Source organism: Solanum lycopersicum, chromosome 10 (genome assembly GCF_036512215.1).
Source record: "Solanum lycopersicum chromosome 10, SLM_r2.1".
NCBI lineage: Eukaryota > Viridiplantae > Streptophyta > Magnoliopsida > Solanales > Solanaceae > Solanum > Solanum lycopersicum.
This window is the reverse complement of record NC_090809.1, coordinates 54110446-54135361: the sequence shown is the minus strand read 5'-3', so window position 1 is coordinate 54135361 and position 24916 is coordinate 54110446. Positions and strand designations below refer to the sequence as shown.

The following is a 24916-nucleotide window of genomic DNA, read 5'->3' as shown; positions in this document are numbered from 1 at the left end:
TCTTCAAGCAACATTCATAGAACACACATTGACATTCTATTAATGCTTAGAGTCATATTTGTGAACTCATTCATAGAATGCCGCCGATGAGCTAGGAACTATAGTAGATTAGCCGTTGATGATCTTCATAACTTCTACCAAATAGGTAGAATGAGTTTGAATTTCATTAAAACATAAGCGAGAATAACTACTTACATGAATTGAGAGAGATAATTGTCGAAATGATTATTGATATATGTCTTCGGACTTATTTATTCTTTTTTTTTCAATAAATTAAGAATATTATCATTGAACAAACAAATACTCGTAGTCTAGTACTACTTTTCAGAAAGCCAATCCAAAAGACCTCTAAAATAGAAAGAATTTATTACAACTTTCTATTATAAGGAATCCTATTTAATTATAAAATTGTTGAATCAAGAAAAAATATTTATTAGCTTTTTTTTTTAGTTCTTCATATATGATCATTCCTTTCTTTAATCTCCATTTGTATTTTTATACTTGCACCTTTCTTGTTTACATTTTGGCTTGAATTATTTTCTCCGGGAAAAGAAGTTCACGCCCCGTGGGCCTTCAACCTTGCCCACGTGGTAGCTTGCTTGTAGAGGTACTCCAAATAATAATTGTAAATTATTTTACTTGTTTCAAGTCAACATCACCTTTTATAACCTAAACCTTGCTAAATTTTTAATATTTTCTTTGTGTTTGTTACATTATGTGAACGATTAGTAATACGGAACAATGTTAAGTACTAAAGTTCAATCTTTAACAATTATGACAGAAAAAAATTTTGATATTATGTTTATAGTCACTCATTATACATTATGACAAAAAATTTATCCCATGAATTGAATAACCGATACTATTATCAAATTGCTGCAATTAAAGGGGTGATTTTAATGTTGTCATCTAAAAATGATAAATACTTCAAATTTATAAAAATTATGAAATAAAAATACTTTGTCATTAAAAAAAACAATCCAGACACCAAAAGTGTAAATTAAAATGATCTCATAATTATAGATCTATTATTGAAGGTTTGCACCAGTAACATTTAAAGGGGGTTAACAAGGACCCGACCCTTTTATTAGGTATGTTTTGGGAATAACAACTTCTTTAATTTAAAAGTTTTGTGAATTCAAAAAAAAAATTTCAAACTGATGAAAAGATTTGTTCACCAAAGGAAAATGATAGAGCTTAATGGTGAAAAGTAATAAAGAAGTGAGATGGCGTTACCTTTTCCGATCGAAAGACATATGAAGGATCGATGTTTTTGAGGCCATCAGTAGTGAAAATCGCATGGACAAAGCTTGAATCATATGGTTATTACGAGTTTTTCCTTTTTCTTTTCAAAGCTACAGCAGAGAAGATGACCTTTTGTTCCTCTATCAAAACCACCTAACAATTTCATCCACTGAAGCAAATATCTGTAAAAGAGGAAAAAGAGGTCAAGATCAAATAAAAAAAAGGGGAAAAGTGCAAAAGATATAGTAGAGGTCCACCTCTGTGAGCTAAGAAAGATGAATTGTGGTATAAAGAGAACGAAGATGTGATGATCCATCGCATAAGAAGGAGGAAGGTGGAGTTAGTGAAAGTACCCTGCAACGGCGACATTGAAGAGGAAAAAAGATGGTTGAATTTGAAAAACCTAGCTACTAGGGTGATATTTAAAAAGGGGTGGTCGGTTCAATTTTTGGATTGGGCCAGATATTTTTTAGGGTTCGCTGGGCCAATTTTGTACGAAACTACTAAGTCAATGAAAGTACTTCAAGCTTAGATATTTAACAAAAAAAAGGCCTTTTATGGCTTTGAAAATGAGAATAAGACTATGTGGATGTGATGAGAGTGGCACTATTGTCGTTAATCGACTGATTTGGACAAAACCGATGGATCTCGTTAAGATTGATTTGGTTAGGGTTGTTATGTTGTATTTGAACAAGAGGATGAATATGAAAAATAAGGGCTATTAAGGGTGATGAAATTCGTGTAAGTGGGCCATATCATCAGACTTGTCAGATTTGAGAATAGAATGACCTTTAATTTTGCTGAAAAAATGATAATATTTACAATTATCGAGAAAAAAGAAGATCAAGGCCCATACATTAATGATCATGCTCTATTTTTGGTCCTATAATTTGAATCTTTTCTTTTAAGTTTGTAACAAAACCCTTGTTCTTTTCATTACAAATTTTAGTTTATCACAAAACCCCTTTTCACTTCACTTCACATTATCGATGCCATATACATTCAAATTTTGTTGATTATTGAAGGACTAAAACAATTAATGGTACAAATATTTTTTAGACTATTTGAATACTTAAATCATTTTCTAATTTTTTAAACAAACAAACATAATGTAATCAACACTAGAACTATCTTCACAATTTGTTTTTTACTAAGACAATTTTATTTTCTTACAAGAACCACAAGTTTCAAATGCAATCTATCTAACAATTTTTACAAATTAAAATCATTATAATTCTATCATTATTTATAACATTACAATGACATTCAATTTTTTCCATCATTGTTAGGAAGCTCTTCTTTTTCCAATAGAAAAAGGCTTTTAGGATCGTTTGGCATATAGAAAATAAGAAATAATGCTTCAGGATAAAATATAAATTATTTTATTTTGTATTTGGTTAGAGGTATTAAATTAGAGAACCTATCTAATTACATAAATATTTCTAATATATTTAGTTTCTTCCTATTGTGAACCAAGTTAACTTATAAGTGGTGAATTGGATTGGGCCAAGTAAAATATTGGTGTGTTTTATTTGGAATTCAGACCAATTAACAATTGTTTAAAAGGGAAAATGAGTTGGAAAGAAGGGCTTATGTATATTGAAGAAAATGTTTGTCCTCTACTCTTTCTTTAGAATCTAAGCTTTTCATCTCCAATATTTTTTATCTTTTATTACTCGTTATTTCAATATTTTCATAGTAATTTAATAGTTTGATCATTGCAATTAGAATCGTTAGGTTGTATTCGTGTACCAGTGTTCTTATTAATATAGTGAGGATTACGGTTGGCATAATACATATATTAGATCCTAAATTTGACTTCAAATTTTAACTTTGACCTCCAACTTTCATAATGCACAAACAAACACTTTAACTATCCAATTTTAAAATAAATAAACACATGATTCCTACATGACAAAATACACGTAGAACACCACGTAGGAAAAAAATGACATGTAGGACATATGTGTCTATTTGTTCAATTTTTTACAAGTTTAATTGTCTACTTGTGCACATCAAAAGTTGAAGGATATAAATGTAATTTGAAGTCAAGTTAAAAGGCATATTTATGTATTATGCCATTTTGATTTGTTACATTGGATCTTACTCCAACAACGGTTATGTTTCTGCCTAGATTCAGTGGCGACTAAAACCCATAGAGTTGGATTTTTCGGTCTGAGTTGTACTTCACATACCTTGGCTTCGATGCGAATGACTGGCTGCTGGTTCCTTCTTTCTACCTTGAGAGTGAAGCTCTTGCCTGGTTCAATAGCTTATTTTGCAACAAGCTATTTTTAGATTGGACGAATTTTAAGGTTAAATTTGCTCAGCGTTTTCGCCAACAAACTTTTAACATGGTGTCGAGGGCGTCTAGCTAATTCTTCACAGGTTCATTTTGACGGTGTTAATTTTGTACCTAAAGTTTCACAATCAGATGTGGTGTCTCCCCTTCATGCTCCCGGTCGAGTTCCAAAGTCCCCTACGTCAGCATTAGCCTACAACGCTGGAAGCTCACAGGCACACCATGTGTTCGATAAATTGCCAACGCAATATAAATAATATGTAAAGTCTGTGGCATTGTGTTACTGAAAACAATGTTGTAGATAAACCACAAATTGGGAATGTCAACTCAGTAGAAGCAAGTTTGGTACAGCAACCTTCTTGCATTACCCAAGATCATGTGTTTCGGTGAAATTTCACACACAACAGTAAGTTCCAACGCTCATGGTGTAAAAGTTATTGTCCCTGAGATTGGACACTCTGCACTTCTTACTGTGTTACATGATACGAACGGTTCTAATAACGAGGAGGATGAAAATTCACACGACAATGTAGCTTTGTTTAAAAAGTCCCCACTATGGTTTATTGGGTTCTCTTACTTGACAAGGAATTGTGCATTCAAATGCAAGTGCACGACTCGCTAAAATCGAGTATCCATTTTCTGATACTTAATGGGTTCCCTTGATTCCCTATTGGCATAAATCCCTTGAAGAAGTTTGTTGGGGTAACCGAAATGAAGTGTCGCCTTGCCTTGAATTTTGCTTATGCAAATGCATTAGGGTTGATACTGGGCAAGAGAGTACACTTTCGACATTCTTGATTTCTGTAGTAATTCCAAATTCACTAGAAGTGTGATAGTCTGGCTATGTCTATGACAAGTGTGATCAGGATACTGGTGCATTGATTTGCAAAAGGAATAAAATATTTTTTGAGGGGAAAAAGCTTATTGAAGCTCTATGTCTTGATGTCTCTTTTATGGAAAATGAGATTTCCATTGCGACAAGTGAAATGCATTATGCGGAAGTATATCTTGAAGCTGAAAATGGAAAATCTGTTGAGGGATTCAATGGTCAATATAATTTGCGTCAATTTCCATTTTTTATTACTACTAACTTCCTTGCTGAAAATATGTCCAAGTGTTGGTGTTGGTGGATACTTTAGAGGAGGTGGCATTGGCACTATGATGAGAAAATATGACCTGGCTGCTGATAATATTATAAATGCAAATTTGGTTGATGCAAATGGTACAATTATAAACAGAAAAACAATGGGAGAAGATGTATTTTGGGCAATTAGAGGAGGTGGAGGAGCTAGTTTTGGAGTAATATCAGCCTGGAAAGTGAGACTAGTTCGCGTTCCATCTCTCGTCACAGTTTTCACAATTCACAAGAGGTTAGATCAAGAAGGTGTCGAGCTTGTACATAACTGGCAATACATAGATAACAAACTACCCGAGGGTCTCTTCATTCGAGTACTCATTCAACAAATCGATGGAATAGGTAGCTAGGGGAATGTGAAGCTACCTGAAGTCTTGTTCAATCCACTCTTCTTAGGACTTAAATCCAACCTGATTTCTCTTATGAATGCGAATTTCCCTGAATTGGGATTGAAGATGGAAGATTGCATGGAGATAAACTGGATAAAATCCGTCCTCTACTTCACCGGTTACCAAAAAGTCGAACCACTAGAAGTCCTACAGGATAGAAAGACACAATATAAAAGAAACTTCAAGGCAAAATAAGATTTCGTCGTTGAACCAATGCCTGAAAGTGTTTTTCAGGGGATCTCAGAGAGGTTTTTTTGGAAAAAAAAAGTTTTCATGATAATAGAAGAAATTGAAGAATATGAAATACTGTTTCCTCATAGAAAAGGGAACATTTACAACATATAATACATGGTGAAATGGGATTCAAATGAGGGATCTAAACAATACTTGTATGGGATTCAAAATCTTTACAAGTACATGGAGCCATATGTGTCGAATTCACCAAGAGCAGCTTATCTCAACTATAGAGATCTTGATTTGGGAATCAACCAACAAGGTAATTGATAGAATATATGCCTTCATTTAACAAGTAATGGACCAGGTCCCTTACTACACTAATGAATAAAAAGAAAGTTAAATGCAGTAAAATCAACACGATGATTTAACGTTGAAACCTCCTTCTTTAAGGGAGTAAAACCACGACCTGTCTCACAGGATTTTCAATCGTTTTCACTAATCTTCAAAAGCAAAAGTAAAACACGATTACACCAAACGTAAGAAAGAGTTATCAATCTCACAGTTAAGCAATAGTCCTCTATTGCTTAACAAGCCTAAGTAGAAAACAATCTACCCACTAAGCTATCCCACCTGGACAACCTAGACTTCTAACACAACACACCAATTCCTTTATGGATTTAGGAAAGGTTTACAGTTTAAGAACAAGAGAATGTATTCTTAAACAACTAGACGAAAAGCTCCAGATATTGCTGTTGTTCTTGAAAAAATTCTGCCTTTGCTTTGTAGTAGCCTTTGCAAGAGTTCTTGAAAAGTTTTTATCAAGTTGCAAAAATTAAAACAAAATGTTTAGGAAAATGCCTTTTGTATAGACAAGTCACTTTCCTAAACCTCTTTGCCATTGGTTGGAGAAGTCACACTTTCTGACACCATCGGGAAGTGTGCACCTACTTTATGTACCGTCTCCAGTTGGCAGTCGGCTGGCTGATCATCATGAGAGCCTGGTACCTCTACTAGGTCCCTGGGTTTGTTTCATCTGCAACACTTAAGTAAGAACCTGCAATACTCAAGTAAGAAACCTGGTACCTTTACAAGGTCCCTATGTTTGTCAATTCATCAAAACTACAAATAACATTTACTCCCTTTTTGATGATGACAAACAACGATCAAGAATCTTCTCCAACGTTGTTCCCCCTTTTTATATTCCCCCCCCCCACTGTACATTCCCCCTCACTATATATTCCACTTCACTGAATTATCATTTAGCTACACACAGTTTTACTTCTCCCTTTTGACATCATAAAAAAGATATGCAGTAAACCAGTGAGTTCAATATAAACACTGAACAAGATCAAAGGTATCAAGCAATCAATCAGTAATGGAAAAGCATGCACAAACGAAGATGATTAGAACAACAAAGGAATAAATTAACCAGCACGCCATAATAACATAAATACATTAAAAACAAACTGAATATCCATCAACACATTAATAAGCCACACAAAAAAATTGACACATGGATGGTTGTTCAACATGCTAGGAAGAGGGGGGAGGATGAGACAGGGACTGGATAACAAGAGTGAGTCGTGCATTGGCAACATCATTGTCCTTGATGGCCTTTTCCTGCAGGGCAGTTATCTTCGCCTTCAACTCAGCATTCTCTTTCTCCAGAGCTTGAACCATTGAAGAACCAGGTCCCTCACTCTGTGCAGTAAGCAGTTCTGCTTTGAGTATAACAACCTCTGCCTCTCTACCACTTAATCGCACAATAAGCTCCTCAACCTCGTGCTTAAGCTGATCTTGATCATCAATAAGTTGGGTCATCTTGCTCTTAGGATAGCCTCTTCCTTCAATGCATTCACACTCAACCAAGGTACTTTCAGAGATAGTCTGCTTAACTGTCCCCATTTTTTCCACACTGAGAGAAATTTGAAAATGCTTGAATACCTCCGTGAAGAAGTATCCATAACCCATTCCGTGAACACCTTTTCTCTCAATGACAGTTTTGTGGATATGCTCAAGCATCAGACCACGGAGGTTCAGAGCCTCAAAGTTGCACAACATCTCCATCACAAACAAGTCAACAGCAGTTGCTACTGTCCTCTTTTCAGTGCGAGGAAGGAGAACTTTGTTGATGAACTCAAAGACTAACTAGTACTCACTCTTCATGATTTTCTTATAAATCGCAGCAACCTTGGTTGTGGATGTCTTAGAAATCACAACAGCAAACTCAGAAGAGCAAGTTCTGCCCAGTACAGACCGGGTCCCCTCTCTAGGCACCCTGAGAATTTTGCTCAACACACCCTCATCTAAACATACAACAATGTTATTTACTCGTGTGAGGATGCTCACATCGTCCTTGAATTGAATATTATAGTAAAATTGATGCACTTCTTCTTCATGGAGAATGGGATTTCTTGTTGAACAAGTGTAACCAAGATTGGATCTCTACCATATCGTGAAGAGAGTCCATGCCAGGAAGATTTATGATCCCTATATCAAAAATTCTTCCTGCCAAGACAGCTTGGTTTCTCAGGCTGTCAACCACCTCCTACATGTTGACACTCTCAACTTTCCTGGCTTGGGAACCAGGTTCCTGTGACCGCTTTCTTTTTTTCTCAAATCTCTTCTCTTTTGACTTTTTTTTTCAACCTTCTCTGTAGCATTTCCCTTTTTCTTCTCTGACCTCTTTTTCTTATTTTTCTTTTCCACTTCTTCTCCAGACAACTCAACCATATTAGCTCCAGGTATTTTAAAATTTGATACCTTGAAGGTTCTTGCACTTCTAACTGCAGCAGTAGAACGTGCACTCGCCTTCAAGGCATCAGCCATAAACTTTTGAGCAGCAGACCTAGTAGTAGGTCGTCTCCTAGGGGCCTCCTCTACAACCTTCTCTTTTCCTTTTCTAGATTTCTCCCCTTCTATTCTCTCAACCTTCCATTTTAAAGGTTCCTCCTCGCTTGCAGAGTCAGAGGAAGATGAAGAAGAGTACCTTCCTATATCAGGGGTCTTATCAAAGATAGGTTGAGTGGGTCTTACCTCTTCCCTTTCCAAGACTTCAGTATGCTCTGCCCTTGCTTCTTACCGCATCATGGCCAAGCTTTCAATCACCAGCTCTTCACTCGCTGCCAATATGTTGGACTCAGAAGCCTTATGCTTGGGTAGATCCCCTTCAAACATATTGTCAGGCAACATGTCTTGAAACGGACCAGGTTCGGTAGGCAGGACAGAACTGTTTAGATCTATGGCAAAAAAGGGGTAATCAGGGGTGTCTTGTTGAGAACTGGAAGAACAAGGAAGTCTGGATTGTGTATTGGTCGGAGAATAGAAGGAAAGAGGCTCGATTTCACTGAGAGCATTCAACATCTATTTGGAAGAGGATGAAGGAGAAGACATGGTTTTCACACTAGAAAGTGTTTTGCTTTGAACAGCGAAGAGAAGAAAAAGAAGACAAAATTTGCCTTTTGAGATTTTGCTAAAACCTTTCGTGAACAGGAAGAAGAAGTTAAGAAACAGATGAGAATTTCAAAAAGAAGTAAGTGTATTTAAAGAAAGTAAAAAGGTGTCAAGTCCGTGATTGGATGCGTCGTTTGAGACAGAAACGATGGGACTGATAAGTCAGAGTAACCGATGGCTGACACGTGGCATTATCAACGGTCATATTTTTTCAGTTTCAATTTAATGTATAAATGTTAACCTGGACAGTCAACAGGTACCATAGAACAGTTCATCTTTATTCCTCAGTTGTTCTAGTTGCTTCCCTTGCTAAGTAGGTCCTTACTGAGAGTATACCTACAGAAGGTACAAAAAGATCTTGTTCAGATATTTAAAATTCACACAAAGGATACCTGCACTGCAATTTTAACCATCAAGGGAGTTCAATTGTTGGAAGCTAATTGCATCACTTGGAGATCAACATCCCCAACTTCAATTGATTTCTCTCAAATTGATCCTTGCTGAGGGCTTTGGTGAAGATGTCTGCAATTTGCTCCTCCGTTGGACAGTAGGTGAGCATAATATTTCCCTTTTCAACATTATCTCTCAAAAAGTGATGTCTAACATCAATATGCTTAGTTCTCTTATGGTGGACTGGATTCTTTCACATACTAATAGCACTTGTGTTGTCACATATAAGAGGAATTGCTTTGATGTGAATCCCAAAATCCTCCAAGTGTTGTCTGATCCACAGCAACTGAGAACAGCAAGCTGCAGCAGCTACATATTCTGCTTTAGCAGTTAAAAGAGCCACAAAGTTCTGCTTCTTGGTACCCCAAGAGATAAGTGATGATCCAAGGAAATGAGTCATTCCAGAGGTACTCTTCCTGTCAACTTAATAACCTGCAAAATTAGATTCTGCAAAACCAACCAGATCAAAAGTGTCACCTGCAGGATAGAAGAGAACCAGGTCCCCTGTTTTCTTCAAGTATCTGAGAATACGTTTTGCAGCCTTCAGGTGTGAATCACGAGGACATGCTTGAAACCTGGCACACATTCCAACACTATACATAATATCAGGCCTGCTAGCAGTCAGATATAACAAGGAGGCAATGATTCCTCTGTACATTGTCTGATTCACAAGAGGATCGGATTCTTCTACTATCATCTTGGAATTTGTTCTCATAGGAGTATCAATAGGTTTAGAATCAAACATATTGAATTTCTTCAGCAGCTCTTTAATGTACTTCTCCTGGCATATTGAAATCCCATTTGATGATTGCTTGATTTGCATACCCAGGAAGAATGTCAACTCACCCATCATGCTCATTTCAAACTCCTTTCCCATTAAAGATGAGAATTCTGCACACAAATGTTCTGAAGTAGCTCCAAAAATTATGTCATCTACATAAACTTGAATGATAAGCAATTCTTGTTCTCCTTTTAATAAGAACAAAGTATTGTCTATTTTGCCTCGTTTGAAACCATTCTTCAGCATAAACTTTGACAACCTTTCATACCATGCTCTTGGAGCCTGCTTCAGACTATATAGTGCCTTATTCAATCTCAACACATGATTTGGTAGCTCTGCATCTTCAAAACCAGGAGGTTGCTTGACAAACACCTCCTCTTTAAGATCTTCATTCAGAAAAGCACTTTTCACATCCATTTGATACTGCTTGAACCCCATAAATGCAGCAAAAGCTATTAAAATTCTAATAGCTTCCATTCTGGCAACAGGTGCAAAGGTCTCATCATAGCCTATTCCTTCTTCTTGATTGTATCCTTGCACCACCAACCTGGATTTATTTCTAGTAATCACTCCATTTTCATCAAGTTTGTTTCTGAAAACCCATCTACTTCCTATAACTGTTCTGCCTTCAGGTCGAGGAACCAGGTACCATACCTTGCTTCTTTCAAACTAATGAAGTTCTTCTTGCATAGAGTTGATCCAGTCTGCATCACCTAATGCTTCTTTCACATTCTTGGGCTCAACAGATGATATGAATGCTGAGAATGCAACTAGATTTCTTGTTTTTGATCTAGTATGAATTCCAGAATTCAAAGGAGAAATGAGATTATCAAGAGGATGTGATGAACTATGCTTCCATCCTGACCTTGGAGCTGACTGATTTGGCTGATCAACATGTTCCTCTTCATCACAAGTGACATCATTTTCTGGGGAGTCTGATGTACTCTGGCTTGAATTTTGAGCAGTACCAGGTACCATATCATCCTTTTCAACCTCAACATCCTCCTCAGGTGGACTATGATTCTGATCATCACAGTCATTTTTCAGTTGTTGATCTGCATCAACTTCACCTTCTTCAGTCTTCTTTGTTTTGAACAGTTTCATCACATCATCATCATCATTTGATCTATCATTCTTCAAGCTTCCATCTTCATCAAATACAACATGAATGCTTTCTTCAATGCATTGGGTTCGTTTATTGAACATTCTATAAGCCTTGCTGGATGAAGAATATCCAACAAACACTCCTTCATCACTTCTAGGATCAAATTTTCCCAGATCATCCTTCCCATTGTTCAGCATGAAACATCTGCATCCAAATGCTCTGAGATAGCTCAGCATTGGCTTTTTGTTATTGAGCAGCTCATATGGGGTCTTATTCAAAACAGCTCTTATTAGACACCTGTTGGTAACATGACATGTTGTGTTAACAGCTTCAGCCCAGAAATTTTGAGGAAGATTTGATTCAATAATCATAGTTCTGGCAATGTTCACCAAGGTTCTATTTTTCCTTTCCATTACTCCATTTTGTTGAGGAGTTCTTGGAGCAGAAAAATTATGGCTCATACCATTCTCCATGCAAAATTTATCCAGTGTTGAGTTCTCAAACTCAGTACCATGATCAGATCGAATGTTGCATATAACTTGATTCACTTTGGTTTGAATCATTTTGAAAAATACCACAAACTCTTCAGCTATATCTACCTTTGATCTCAAGAATCTTGTCCAAGTGTATCTCGAGTAATCATCAACAATCATCAAAATGTACTTCTTGCCATTTCTGCTTTGACCCTTTAAGGGTCCACACAAGTCCATATGAAGCAGCTCTAGTGTCCTTGATGATGTTACTTGCTTCTTGGGCTTAAAGGATGACCTGATTTGCTTTCCTTTAACACAAGCTTCACAAACTTTATTTTCAGCAAACTTCAGCTTGGGCAAACCTCGGACCAAGTCCTTAGAAATCAATTTGTTAAATAAAGATGAGCTCACATGCCCCAGCCTACGATGCCAGAGATCAGCATTCTCATTCTGAGCACTAAGACATGTTAGGTCATCTCCATGAGAGGTTTCTAAGTTTGCCACATACATATTTTTACTTCTGTGTGCAGTGAGAATTACCTTGTTTGTAGTTAGACTCACCACAGTACATTTCTCAGAAGTAAACTTGACCTCATTTCCTTTGTCACAGATTTGTGACACACTCAACAAGCTGTACTTCAACCCATCCACATGATACACATTGTCAATTGAATCTTCAAGAGATCTTCCTACCTTGCCAACTCCCAAAATGTACCCCTTCTTACCATCACCAAAAGAGAAACCTCCTCCTTGGAGTGTCTTGAGTGAGAGGAAGTTTTTTACATCACCAGTCATATGCTTAGAGCATGCACAATCCATATACCAACATTGACTGCTGCTCCTCTCACTCACCTGCACCAAGAATCACTTGTTTAGCTTGGGAACCCATTTCAGCTTGAGTTCCCAGTAGGCAGACAAAGGAGTGATTAGATTATATTTAGTCCAATATGGTAGATTTTGTAGATTTCTAACAAAGGACATAGGAGCAGGGACAGATTTTTTCTTTGAAAATCTGTGAGTTGACACATGCTTTGAAGGACCAGGCTTCTCTTTTGGTACATTTTGCCTTTCAGCATAATTAGAGAGCCTTTCACAGGAGTTTCTCCAGCTAGAACACTCACCCTTCAGATGTCCATTCTTACCACAGTGAAGACATAGCAAATTGTCAGGTACAAACACATACTTACTGTGAGGATTATAAGGGGGAGTAATGTTCAGACTTCCTAGTCCTTTCTTATTGAAATTACTCTGATTTGTTGCATTTGACAGTAACTTTGAGGATTTGTCCACTTAAGTGATTTTTGAAATTCTTCCTTAAGTTTTACAATATCCTGTTCTAATTTGTTACTCTTTTCAAGTGACAGACCAAGTTTTTTCTCAGAGTTTTTCAATTTCTCTTGAATTTCAGTTTGCAACCCATTTGACATTCCATTCAATTTTTTAGCTTCTTCAGTAATCTGGTTCAACTGGTTCTTAAGTTCAGAGTTATTTGACTCTAGAGACACCATTCTTGACATTTTCTTTTTAAGTTTAACTTTGTTTTCAGTCAAACTGTCAAGTTCAGCATTCATGGTGTCTCTTTCAGATGTTAACTCTATCACAGAATCAATCATGACTTTTGCCAAAGTTCTCAATTTTTTAAGAGAATATTTATCCAAGTCATTTTTCATATCTAGAAGAGTTACCTGATTGTCCTCTTCTTCATCTTCTGTGTGGGCCATGAGAGCAAACATTTCATTGAAGACAGTTTCCTCCTCATGTACAGCAACCATGGACACATATTTTGGCTCATCAGGGTCTTCTAAATCAATTGAGGAATCACCCCATGCAGCAAGAGCCTTTTTGACAACCAAGTCAGCAGCAGCTTTTCTATCTCTCTTGCCAAGTACCAGGTCCCTTCTATTCTCTTTGTCACTTCTTGGTTTTTGGTAATCCTTGCTTTCATTCTTGAGCAAAAGAAACTCTCTGATGAAGTGCCCAGCTTCTCCACACTTGTAGCAAGTATCACCTTGAGCAGCATTTCGAGTACCATTTGTTCTTTTTTTATAAAATTTGTTTTTGTAACGACCTATTTAGTCGTTTTGAGCAGCAGATTTTATTTCTGGAAAAACAAGCTGAGACGACGGAACCCACGACGGAAAGTCATGGGCACGACGGACCGTCGAGGGGTCTCGTTTCAAAACACTTAGAAATTCTGAAATTGGGTACTGAAAATCGACTCTCTGAACTTCGTAACGGAATGGCAGGACGGACCGTCACGGACGTGACCGTCACAGACCCTTGGTGGAAATTTGGGTCTCTGAACTTTGCGATGACCTGCAGGACGGACCGTCGCAGGCACGACGGCCCGTCACAGGTTGCGCAATCCCAGTCCGGGTCGGATTTCTTTATACGTTTTAAGGGACATTTTTGACTATTCCTGCTTTAATTATAAGATTAATGGTTAATGTTAATAAGTCTAATTACTTGGGGGTTAAAAGAGGTAACCTTAAGTTAATTAGTGGGGCATTATTGCCATCTTTTATCCTTAATTATATACTAATTAGGGTAAAAGAAAGAGGGTTTGAATAAAGAAAACAGAAAGAACAAAAGAACGAGAGAGAGAATCGAACGAGAGGAAAAACACAAAGCTTGGGAAATTGCTTGCTTGATCACGAATCTTCGGTGGAGGTAGGTTATTGTTTTCATGCTATTCGTAGTAAACTCTTAATAGTGAATGATATGTGTTAGTAGTATTGTAAACCTTCTATATGCTTAATTGTATGCTTGCATGAATGATGTGATTATGTAATTGTGAATAAATAAGCATGATGAAGCTATTGAATCCCAAATCTTGAAAAGAAACCCTAATCTACTTTGTTAATGATGATGCCTTGGTATAAAAGAAGGCTTGATGAACGAAAGTGGTGAGATTAGGGGATCGGGTGCCACATTCTGGTACCAGGATAGAATATGGATCGGGTGTCACGTTCCGACACCAGGATAGAATATGGATCGGGTGCCACGTTCTGGTACCAGGATAGTATATGAGGATCGGAGTGTCACGTTCCGACACCAGGATAGAATATGGATCGGGTGCCACGTTCCGGTACCAGGATAGTATATGAGGATCGGAGTGTCACGTTCCGACACCAGGATAGAATATGGATCGGGTGCCACGTTCCAGTACCAGGATAGAATGAGGATCGGAGTGTCACGTTCTGACACCAGGATAGTATATTGAGGAGCGGAGTGTCACGTACCGACACGAGGGGAATAAAGATAATGAATCTTGAAATATGTTAATATATCCAATCTAATGAACTAAATTCCCAAATGAGTATGATGAGGAGGTGTGAGTCCTCATTGATGTGCTTGGTGTTGTAACCAAGGGTTATGGTAACTGTAAATGTTGCGTGCTAAGGATATTAGTTGATTTTATGATATTGCTTAATACATACTGTTTTCTATTTTGAGTTGGCCGATGATATCTACTCAGTACCCGTGTTTTGTACTGACCCCTACTTTTATTGTTTTCTTCTTGTTTATTTGTGGAGTGCAGCAAACGTGCCGTCATCTTCGACTCAACAGTAACTCAAGCCAGTCTTACTACATCGGAAATTCAGGGTGAGCTAATGCTTCTAACTTGGACTGGATCTTCTTCTTCAAGTCTTGATGCCTTGAACTTCCGGCATGGACTAGCTTCTTATGTATTTTTAGCTTTTAGAATACTCTTAGTTTAGTCGTTTGATCATAGATGTTCTTGTGATGATGACTTCCAGATTTTGGGAATAATAATAGTTATTGATTTTATTAATGAGTTTAAGTCTTCCGCATTACTTTATGTTGATATTACCTTGAAATGTTAAGGTTTAGATTGGTTGGTTCGCTCACATAGGAGGGTAAGTGTGGGTGCCAGTCGCGGCCCGGATTTGGGTCGTGACAAACTTGGTATCAGAGCATTAGCTTCGTTGGTCTCATCACACAAGAACGAGTCTAGTAGAGTCTTAAGGAACGGTAGGGGGACGCCTTTACTTTTCTTTGAGAGGCTATAAGACTTTACAAAAATTTCATTCTTTCTTTCTTTCTTTCGTGCTACTACTTGAGTCCAATTGGTATCTAGGCGATACGAATTGGTATCTGACCATCTTCACTCTCTTTCGCAGATGGTTAGAACTAGAGCAACGACTACGCCAACACCAACACCGGCCAGACAAGAAACAACTGAGCCAGCCACTGGGGCTGCGGCTCGAGGAAGAACAGCGGCAAGGGGCCGTGGTAGAAGTCGTGGGAGGACGTCCTCTAGGGGAAGAAGACGAGCGCCTAGCCCATCTGATACTAGGGTAGTGACTCCTCCACCGACTAAGGAAGTAATAAGAGAAGGGGAGAATGGGGAAACTGAACAAGTGCAGAATGAGGGATTGCCACCCCAACCTACCCCAGAGATGATCAATCAGGTTTTGGCTTATCTTAGCGGGTTATCTGATCAGGGCCAGACACCCCCAGTGTTTTTTGCACCAGCACCTCAGACTCCGGAGGTACAACATGCGGCTACTATGGCTCCCCGCATGGATGTTCCATTGGAAATAGGCACGTTTCCACGTCTGACTACTGGGCCTATAATGACAAATGATCAGCATGAACTTTTCAGTAAGTTCTTGAAATTGAAACCTCCAGTTTTCAAGGGTGCGGAATCTGAGGATGCTTACGATTTTCTGGTTGACTGTCATGAGCTACTACACAAGATGGGTATAGTAGAACGGTTTGGTGTTGAGTTCGTGAGTTATCAGTTTCAAGGGAACGCCAAAATGTGGTGGCGGTCACATATTGAGTGTCAACCAACAGAGGCACCACCTATGACTTGGGCCTCATTCTCTAGCTTGTTTATGGAGAAGTATATCCCCCGAAATTTGAGGGATAGGAAAAGGGACGAGTTCTTGAGCCTAGAGCAAGGTAGGATGTTAGTCAATGCATATGAGGCTAAGTTTCGTGCATTATCCCGGTATGCCACCCAACTGTGTTTCAGTCCACAAGAGCGAATCCGCCGATTTGTGAAGGGGTTGAGGTCAGAATTACGGATTTCGGCCTTACAGATAGCGGCAACGGCAAAATCCTTCCAAGAGGTGGTAGACTTTGTGATAGAAGTGGAAGGAGTGAAGCCAGACGACTTCACCCCGACATCGACATCAAAAAGGTTTCGAAAGGGAGGTGAGTTTAATGGTTCTTACTCTAGAGAACAAGGTTCCGGAGGTTACTTAGTCCGACCAATTCAGTCTTCACTACGGACTATAGTTGGGGGTCCACCTCCGACCGGTCAACACTTCTCTGAGAGACCTATGCTTGAACCCAGAGAGTGTTATGGATGTGGGGAGATCGGACACATTAAGAGGTATTGTCCAAACAGAGTTACAGACCTCCAACTGTTAGAGGTAGATGTGGTTATAGAAAAGGTCGTCATTCTGGAGGACGCGGTGGTCGAAGTAATGGTGGTCACCAAAACGGTCGGGGTGATGGGCAAACTGGAGCCACTACATCACAACATGGTAGGGGCAACGGACAAACAAACGAAAGGGCCCATTGTTACGCTTTCCCTGGGCGGTCTGAAGTGGAGGCATCTGATGCTGTCATCACAGGTAATCTTCTGGTTTGTGATTGCATGGCCTCTGTATTGTTTGATCCTAGATCCACATTTTCTTATGTATCTTCCTCATTTGCTAATGGTCTAAATTTACATTGTGAATTACTTGATATGCCTATTCATGTTTCTACTCCGGTGGGCGAGTCTGTGGTAGTTTAAAGGGTATATAGGTCTTGTTTGGTGAAATTTGTGGGGAGCAACACTTATGTAGATTTGGTTATCTTGGAAATGGATGATTTTGATGTAATTCTGGGTATGACTTGGCTTTCTCCACAATTTGCGATCTTGGATTGTAATGCTAAAATGGTGACGTTAGCCAAACCTGGGACAGATCCGTTAGTTTGGGAGGGTGACTAAACTTCCAATCCGGTGCGTATCATCTCCTTTCTTCGTGCTAAGAAAATGGTTAGTAAAGGGTGTTTAGCTTTCTTGGCACATCTCAAGGATGACACTACCCAAGTACCTTCGATTGAGTCAGTTTCAGTGGTCCGTGAGTTTCTGAATGTGTTCCCTGCAGATCTTCCTGGTATGCCACCAGATAGGGATATTGACTTCTGTATCGATCTCGAACCGGGCACACGCCCCATTTCTATACCCCCTTACAGAATGGCTCGCGCGGAGTTAAGAGAGTTAAAAGCCCAACTTTAAGAGTTGTTAAACAAAGGCTTTATTAGACCAAGTGCATCTCCTTGGGGGGCTCCGATTTTGTTTGTGAAGAAGAAGGATGGGAGTTTTCGAATGTGTATAGACTACAGACAACTAAACAAGGTAACCATAAAGAACAAGTATCCTCTTCCCCGCATTGATGACTTGTTCGATCAGTTACAAGGTGCTTGTGTCTTCTCTAAGATTGACTTGAGATCCGGTTATCATCAATTGAAAATACGGGCAACGGATGTGCCAAAGACTGCTTTTCCAACGAGGTATGGGCATTACGAATTTGTAGTGATGTCTTTTGGTCTTACGAATGCCCCTGCTGCGTTCATGAGCTTGATGAACGGGATTTTTAAGCCATATTTGGACCTCTTCGTGATCGTATTTATTGATGATATATTGGTATACTCAAAGGGAAAGAAGGAACATGAAGAGCATTTGAGAATGGTATTGGAAATGTTGAGGGAGAAAAAGCTTTATGCCAAGTTCTCTAAGTGTGAGTTTTGGCTAGATGCAGTGTCCTTCTTGGGGCACGTGGTTTCTAAGGATGGAGTGATGGTGGATCCTTCTAAGATTGAGACAGTGAAGAATTGGGTAAGACCCACTAACGTGTCAGAAATAAGGAGCTTTGTTGGGTTAGCTAGCTACTACCGCCGATTTGTCAAGGGATTCTCTTCTATTGCTTCCCAATTGACGAACTTGACTAAGCAGAATGTTCCATTTGTATGGTCGGACGAATGTGAGGAAAGCTTTCAGAAGCTCAAGACTTTGTTGACTACCGCGCCTATCCTTACCTTGCCAGTAGAGGGTAAGAACTTCATTGTTTATTGTGATGCATCCTATTCTTGTTTGGGTGCAGTACTAATGCAAGAGAAGAGTGTGATTGCTTATGCTTCAAGGCAACTAAAGGTGCATGAACGTAACTATCCGACCCACGATTTGGAATTCGCTGCGGTAGTGTTTGCATTAAAGCAATGGAGACACTATTTATATGGGGTTAAGTGTGAGATCTATACGGATCATCGTAGCCTACAGTATGTCTTTACTCAGAAATATTTGAACTTGAGACAGAGGAGATGGATGGAACTACTGAAGGACTACGACATCACTATTTTGTATCATCCGGGGAAGGCGAATGTTGTAGCGGATGCTTTAAGTAGAAAGGTGGGAAGCATGGGAAGTCTAGCTCACTTGCAAGCTTCTAGACGCCCTTTGGCTAGAGAGGTTCAGACTCTAGCTAATTACTTGATGAGATTAGAAGTAAATGAGAAGGGAGGACTGTTGGCTAGTGTGGAGTCAAGATCTTCTTTTCTTGACAAAATTAAGGGAAAACAGTTTGATGACGAGAAACTAAGGCGAATCCAAGATAAAGTATTACGAGGGGAGACTAAGGAAGCACAAATCGATGAGGAAGGTGTTTTGAGAATCAAGGGAAGGGTATGTGTACCCCGCGTCGATGATTTGATCAACACTATTCTGACAGAAGCTCATAGTTCAAGGTATTCTATACATCCGGGTGCAACCAAGATGTATCGTGACCTAAAACAACATTTTTGGTGGAGTAGAATGAAGTGTGATATTGTTGACTTTATTGCCAAGTGTCCAAACTGTCAACAAGTAAAGTATGAACACCAAAGGCCTGGAGGAACACTTCAGAGAATGCCCATTCCGGAATGGAAGTGGGAAAGAATTGCAATGGACTTTGTGGTTGGTCTTCCAAGGACAATTGGTAAGTGTGACTCCATTTGGGTGATTGTTGATAGGTTAACTAAATCTGCTCATTTCATTCCGGTAAAAGTGACTTACAATGCAGAGAAGTTAGCCAAGATCTATATCTCAGAAATCGTTCGATTGCATGGGGTTCCGCTATCCATCATATCAGATAGAGGTACGCAATTTACTTCTAAGTTTTGGAAAACATTGCATGCGGAATTGGGTACTAGGTTGGACCTTAGCACTGCGTTCCATTCTCAGACCGATGGTCAGTCTGAAAGGACGATTCAAGTGTTGGAGGATATGCTTCGTGCATGTGTGATAGAGTTTGGTGGCCATTGGGATAGCTTCCTACCCTTAGCGGAGTTTTCATACAATAATAGCTACCACTCAAGTATTGATATGGCCCCATTTGAAGCATTGTATGGGAGGAGATGTAGGTCTCCCATTGGTTGGTTTGATGCATTCGGGGTTAGACCTTGGGGTACGGATCTCTTGAGGGATTTGATAGAGAAAGTGAAGTCTATTCAAGAAAAGCTTCTAGCGGCGCAAAGTAGACAAAAAGAATATGCAGATCGAAAGGTTAGAGACTTAGAGTTCATGGAAGGTGAACAAGTCTTGTTGAAGGTTTCGCCAATGAAAGAGGTGATGCGATTTGGTAAGCGAGGTAAACTTAGCCCAAGGTATATTGGTCCATTTGAAGTACTTAAGCGAGTAGGGGAGGTGGCTTATGAGTTAGCCTTGCCTCCAGGGCTGTCCGGAGTGCATCTGGTATTCCATGTGTCTATGTTGAAAAGATATCATGGGGATGGAAATTACATTATCCGTTGGGATTCAGTTTTGCTTGATGAGAATTTGTCTTATGAGGAAGAACCTGTTGCCATTCTAGATAGAGAAATTCGCAAGTTGAGATCAAGGAAGATTGCATCCATCAAAGTTCAATGGAAGAATCGACCCGTTGAAGAAGCCACTTGGGAGAAGGAGGCGAATATGCGAGAAAAATACCCATATCTGTTTACAGATTCAGGTACTCCTTTACGCCCTTGTTTTCCTTCTTGTGATCGTTTGGGGACGAACGATGGGTAAATTGGTATCTAATGTAACGACCTGTTTAGTCGTTTTGAGCAGCAGATTTTATTTCTGGAAAAATACGCTGAGACGGCGGAACCCACGATGGAACGTCATGGGCACGACGGACCGTCGAGGGGTCTCGTTTCAAAACACTTAGAAATTCTGAAATTGGGTACTGAAAATTGACTCTCTGAACTTCGTAACGGAATAGCAGGACGGACCGTCACGGGCGTGACGGAATGGCAGAACGGACCGTCACGGGCGTGACGGACCGTCACAGACCCTTGGTGGAAATTTGGGTCTCTGAACTTTGCGACAACCTGTAGGACGGACCGTCGCAGGCACGACGGCCCGTCACAGGTTACGCAATCCCAGTCCGGGTCGAATTTCTTTATACGTTTTAAGAGACGTTTTTTACTAGTCCGGCTTTAATTATAATATTAGTGGGTTAATGTTAATAAGTCTAATTACTTGGGGGTTAAAAGAGGTAACCTTAAGTTAATTAGTGGGGCATTATTGCCATCTTTTATCCTTAATTATATACTAATTAGGGTAAAAGAAAGAGGGTTTGAATAAAAAAATAGAAAGAACAAGAGAACGAGAGAGAGAATCGAACGAGAGGAAAAACACAAAGCTTGGGAAATTGCTTGCTTGATCACGAATCTTCGGTGGAGGTAGGTTATGGTTTTCATGTTATTCATAGTAAACTCTTAATAGCGAATGATATGTGTTAGTAGTATTGTAAACCTTCTATATGCTTAATTGTATGCTTGCATGAATGATGTGATTATGTAATTGTGAATAAATAAGCATGATGAAGCTATTGAATCCCAAATCTTGAAAAGAAACCCTAATCTACTTTGTTAATGATAATGCCTTGGTATAAAAGAAGGCTTGATGAATGAAAGTGGTGAGATTAGGGGATCGGGTGCCACGTTCCGGTACCAGGATAGAATATGGATCGGGTGTCACGTTCCGACACCAGGATAGAATATGGATCGGGTGACACGTTCCGGTACCAGGATAGTATATGAGGATCGGAGTGTCACGTTCCGACACCAGGATAGAATATGGATCGGGTGCCACGTTTCGGTACCAGGATAGTATATGAGGATCGGAGTGTCACGTTCCGACACCAGGATAGAATATGGATCGGGTGCCACGTTCCGGTACCAGGATAGAATGAGGATCGGAGTGTCACGTTCCGACACCAGGATAGTATATTGAGGAGCGTAGTGTCACGTACTGACACGAGGGGAATAAAGATAATGAATCTTGAAATATGTTAATATATCCAATCTAATGAACTAAATTCCCAAATGAGTATGATGAGGAGGTGTGAGTCCTCATTGATGTGCTTGGTGTTGTAACCAAGGGTTATGGTAACTGTAAATGCTGCGTGCTAAGGATATTAGTTGATTTTATGATATTGCTTAATACATACTGTTTTCTATTTTGAGTTGGCCGATGATATCTACTCAGTACCCGTGTTTTGTACTGACCCCTACTTTTATTGTTTTCTTCTTGTTTATTTGTGGAGTGCAGCAAACGTGCCGTCATCTTCGACTCAACAGTAACTCAAGCCAGTCTTACTACATCGGAAATTCAGGGTGAGCTAATGCTTCTAGCTTGGACTGGATCTTCTTCTTCAAGTCTTGATGCCTTGAACTTCCGGCATGGACTAGCTTCTTATGTATTTTTAGCTTTTAGAATACTCTTAGTTTAGTCGTTTGATCATAGATGTTCTTGTGATGATGACTTCCAGATTTTGGGAATAAATAATAGTTATTGATTTTATTAATGAGTTTAAGTCTTCTGCATTACTTTATGTTGATATTACCTTGAAATGTTAAGGTTTAGATTGGTTGGTTCGCTCACATAGGAGGGTAAGTGTGGGTGCCAGTCGCGGCCGGATTTGGGTCGTGACAGTTTTTTCTCACAATTTTTTGAAATCTGCTGATGAGATATGCTATATCATCATCACTGGAATCTTCATCTGATTTATACTTCAAAATCAATGACTTGTTCTTCTTAGCTTCCTTCTTTGATAAGTCGTAATTCCGATTCATCTCATGTGTCTTCATATTACCAATCAAAGCATCCATAGTCAGCACCTTCAAATCCTTGGCTTCTGTAATGGCATCAACCTTTCTCTCCCAAGTCTTTGGAAGAATTCGAAGCACTTTTCTGACTTGTTTGGTCATGCTTATAGGTTCAACCAGACTTCGCAGCTCATTTGTAATGGAAGAAAACTTGGTGAACATGTCATGTCTTGTTTCTCCTTCCTTCATTTTAAAGTTCTCATATCGTGAGGTAAGCATGTCAATCTTAGATTCTTTAACTTGTTCAGTTCCTTCATGTGCAGTCTTTAGGCAGTCCCAAATTTCTTTAGCAGACTCACAGGCTGACACTCTGTTGTACTCATCAGGTCCTATCCCACAGACAAGAAGAGTTTTAGCTTTGAACCCTTTTTCAATCTTTTTCCTGTCAGCTTCATCATATTTCTGCCTAGGCTTTGGAACAGTAATAGTCTTCTCTCCATCCTTTTCTTCTATCATCGGAACAAATGGTCCATCCCGTACAATATCCCATAACCCACTGTCGTCAGCCATGAGGAGTCATGCATTCTAACTTTCCCCCAACTGTAGAAATGTCCATTGAAACGAGGAGGTCTGTTTGATGACTGACCTTCTTCGAGGTTAAGTGGAGCTATCATCCTAGAGCAAATATCACTTCCTTGGTGTTACGCAAAAAAGATAGTGCCTGCTCTGATATCACTTGATAGAATATATGCCTTCACTTAACATGTAATGGACCAGGTCCCTTACTACACTAATGAATAAAAAGAAAGTTAAATTCAGTAAAATCAACATGATGATTTTACGTGGAAACCTCCTTGCTTAAGGGAGTAAAACCACGACCTGTCTCACAGGATTTTCAATCGTTTTCACTAATCTTCAAAAGCAAAAGTAAAACAAGATTACACCAAACGTAAGAAAGAGTTATCAATCTCACAGTTAAGCAATAGTCCTCTATTGCTTAACAAGCCTAAGTAGAAAACAATCTACCCACTAAGCTATCCCACCTGGACAACCTAGACTTCTAACACAACACACCAATTCCTTTATAGATTCAGGAATGGTTTACAGTTTAAGAACAAGAGAATGTATTCCTAAACAACTAGATGAAAAGCTCCAGATATTGCTGTTGTTCTTGGAATAATTTTGTCTTTGCTTTGTAGAAGCCTTTGCAAGAATCCTTGAAAAGTTTTATCAAGTTGCAAAAACTAAAAAAGAATGTTTAGGAAACTGCCTTTTGTATAGACAAATCACTTTCCTAAACCTCTTTGCCATTGGTTGGAAAAGTCACACTTGGTGACGCCATCGAGAAGTGTGCACCTACTTTCTGTACCGTCTCCAGCTGGCAGTCGGCTGACTCATCATCATGAGAGCTTGGTACCTCTACTACGTCCCTGGGTTTGTTTCATCTGCAACACTTAAGTAAGAACCTGCAATACTCAAGTAAGAAACCTGGTACCTTTACAAGGTCCCTAAGTTTGTCAATTCATCAAAACTACAAATAACAGTAATGACTCGAGTTATCGACAAGCTATCATGACTTGGGGTACCCAAGTATTTTAAAAGTAACTTTCAAAGACTGGCAAAAGCAAAACATCAAATTGATCCAAATAACTTTTTCACAAATGAACAAAGTATTCCTCCTCTTTGTTGTTAGTAACAAAATATATGACTTCAACAACTTTTATTATAATACTTGGCATCTTATTATTGTTCATCAGACAAAATAAATCATAAATTCCATTGCGAAAACTACTTTCAGTTCAAGTAGTCATAAATGTAAATGCAACATGTTTTTAATTACACACACAAGTGTACCTGATCGCGCAAGTAATATAATAGTCCTAAAACAGGAGGAGCTTATAAACAACGCACACATATTTATATTGCACCAGAAACTAATAAATCATAATTAAACATAAATAAGAAATACCATAAATAACAAAATCCTAATAAGGAATTCTAAACAACTAAGGAATCATGATTTTTGTTTATTTACTAAAACTTTCTTAATTTTTCACCAAACATGTTTATTATAACGTAATAACACAAACTTATGGATATTTAATATTTTTAAAAACTTATGTGTATTAAATCATATATATTTTTAAACAGTCAAATATTCTTTTCAAAAATCATAACTAAATACATGGTGATATTTCAACCAAAATTTTTTAACAAACATATTTGAAAATAATATATAGTCAAACGCTAACTAAGACGCACGTAGAAAAGTGATTAAAAAAATTGGAAAATTATTCTACGGACAAAAT

The 24916-nt window shown here is 38.8% G+C and overlaps 1 pseudogene; it reads left to right on the top strand.

Moving 5' to 3' along the window:
- The first annotated feature begins 4507 nt into the window (after positions 1 to 4507).
- Positions 4508 to 24590, top strand: LOC101253236 (berberine bridge enzyme-like 22; annotated as a pseudogene).
- The last annotated feature ends 326 nt before the right edge of the window (positions 24591 to 24916 follow it).